This window comes from Colobus angolensis, unplaced genomic scaffold (assembly GCF_000951035.1).
Source record: "Colobus angolensis palliatus isolate OR3802 unplaced genomic scaffold, Cang.pa_1.0 Scaffold54, whole genome shotgun sequence".
NCBI lineage: Eukaryota > Metazoa > Chordata > Mammalia > Primates > Cercopithecidae > Colobus > Colobus angolensis.
In genome coordinates, this window is record NW_012118932.1 from 1,134,616 (window position 1) to 1,137,513 (window position 2,898).

The window sequence follows — 2,898 nt, forward strand, 5'->3', positions numbered from 1 at the left end:
AAGGTCATTTGCTGGGCGCAGTGGCGCACGCCTGTAATCCCAGCACTTTGGGAGGCCAAGACAGGCAGATCACGAGGTCAATAAATCAAGACCATCCTGGCCAACATGGTGAAACCCCATCTCTACCAAAAATACAAAAATTACTTAGGCATGGTGGCAGACTCCTGTAATGCCAGCTACTCAGGAGGCTGAGGCAGGAGAATCGCTGGAACCCAGGAGGCGGAGCTTGCAGTGAGCCGAGATCACGCCATTGCACTCCAGCCTGGGTGACAGAGCGAGACTCCATCTCAAAAACATAAAATAAAATAAATAAAAATAAAGGTTCTCCAGTTTTCTCCTATAGATCCTTAATGAGGCTTAACCTCTCCTGGGAATTTGTGAATAAGCATCATTTTTCCACACATACTAATCCATCTTGTCTAGATAGGAGCATTATAGGATTTTGCCTTGGACATTTCAAGACACCTTAGTCCAGAATCTATTAAAGGAAAACATCTCTGGTGTATTTTCTTTCCCTCTCTTGCCTTGGAGCGTCAAACCTGCCATTCCAAACTCTGCTGATATAAAAACCTTTTGCCCAGACTCCTCTGCCAGTTGGCTCCCTGTAAAGTTCTATCAATAAGCGGTCCCAGGAAGGAGGAAGGGCAAAGGAGGCTTCTTTTTTTTTTTTTTTTTTGAGACAGAGTCTTGTTGTGTCACCCAGACTGGAGTGCAGTGGCCTGGTCTCGGCTCACTGCAAGCTCCACCTCCCGGGTTCGAGCGATTCTCCTGCCTCAGCCTCTTGAATAGCTGAGACTACAGGCGCCTGCCACCACACTGGCTAATTTATTGTATTTTTAGTAGAGATGGGGTTTCACCATGTTGGCCAGGCTGGTCTTGAACTCCTGATCTAGTGATCTGCCCCCCTCGGCCTCCCAACGTTTTGGGATTACAGGCGTGACCCACCGTGCCTGGCCAAGGAGGCTTCTTTCTTCTTTGTTCCTCTTGTCCATGTTGCCCAACAGTCCCAGTTGACTCCAGCCTCCAAATTCTTCCAGCTCTTCTAGAAGTAGACTCACTGGGACCTTTCAGAGGTAGCAGCAGCAGCTGGGAGGTACCTCCTCAGAGGTCTGCACACTTCCTCAGGGTCTGCAGGGTCCACTTACCCCAGCCCTCAACTCCTACCTTCTGGTCATCGAAACCCTTCCCTTTGGTTTCTCACCTCTGAAGTGGGAGCCGCTTCCTCCGCTTACCGTCCTCAGGTGGTCTCAGTGTTCCCCTTTCCTCCAAAACCTGTGTAACCAATTCCCTCTACTGAATACCCTCTGCTGAAATCCTTATTGTTGTTTCTGTTTTCTCAACCAGACCCTGATCAATATGCCCAGTTACAACCAGTGTGAACAGAGCTCTCCTCCTTATCCTGCAACTCAAGAAGTCCGTGGTGAGTCAGTCTGACCTGAAGTAAAAAGAGACACCTGAACATTTCATGAGCCTTAAGACATGGAAAGCAATGATGAAAAGTATGGACAGGGGCCAGGCGCGGTGGCTCACACCTGTAATCCCAGCACTTTGGGAGGCCGAGGCAGGTGGCTCACCTGAGGTCAGGTTTTCAAGACCAGCCTGGCGAAGAGGGTGAAATCCCATCTCTACTGAAAATACAAAAATTAGCCGGGCTTGATGGTGGCAGGCACCTGTAGTCCCAGCTACTTGGGAGGTTGAGCCAGGAGAATTACTTGAACCCAAGAGGTGGAGGTTGCAGTGAGCTGAGATGGTGCCACTGCACTCCAGCCTGGGGGTCAGAGTGAGACTCCATCTCAAAAAAAAAAAAAAGAAAAGAAAAGAACTGCATTTTCTGGTTTGAAATAACTGATATGAGATGACTTTCTTTGTTTTCTTTTCTTTTTTTTTTTTGAGATGGCGTTTCACTCTTGTCACCCAGGCTGGAGTGCAATGGCGTGATCTCGGCTCATTGCAACCTCCACCTCCCGGGTTCAAGTGATTCTCCTGCCTCAGCCTCCCAAGTAGCTGGGATTTTAGGTGCATGCCACCACACCCGGCTAATTTTGTATTTTAGTGGAGATGGGATTTCTCCATGTTGGTCAGGCTGGTCTTGAACTCCCGACCTGGGAGATCCACTCACCTGGGCCTCCCAAAGTGCTGGGATTACAGCCACTGTGCCCACCCACGCGCTGACTTTCAAAATATGAGGCTGTCAATGACTGTTGATTTTGAGGTGTATTCAATGAACCAAGTTGTCCCTGACTGATTTGATAGATTTACAACCTGTTCTAGTGGTTACTTGTTGGCTGTAGAACAATCTATCTTTTCCTAGGAGTGTGGGAACTCTGATTTGCACTTGGAAATGTTTCTGTAACTCATTATATAGAAAGGGTCAATCTTCCTAATATACAAAGACCACCAAAGGCCGGGTGCAGTGGCTCACCCTCATAATTCCAGCACTTTGGGAGGCCAGTGTGGTAGGACTGCTTGAGGCAAGGCGTTGGAGAATAGTCTGGGCAACATAGTGAGACCCTGTCTCTACCACCCACCCCACCAAAAAGAAAAAAAAAAATTCAGCCAGTTATTTTTGCTCACGCGTGTAGTCCTAGCTAATAGGGAGGCTGACACAGAAGGATCGCTTGAGCCCAGGGGTTCAAGGTTGCAATGAGCTATGATCACACCACTGCACTCCAGCCTGGCAACAGCAACATCCTGTGAAAAAAAAAAAAAATCTAGAAATTGAGAAGAAAATGACCAACAAACCAACAGAAAAGTAGGAAAAGAGCTCAAATAATTACAAATGGCTCCGAACACTGAGGGAAAAAAAAAGCCTAACCTCAAACTCAGTCATAATAAATGTTTTCACTTTCTTCTTCTTTTTTTTTTTTTTTTTTGAGACGGAGTCTTGCTCTGTCGCCC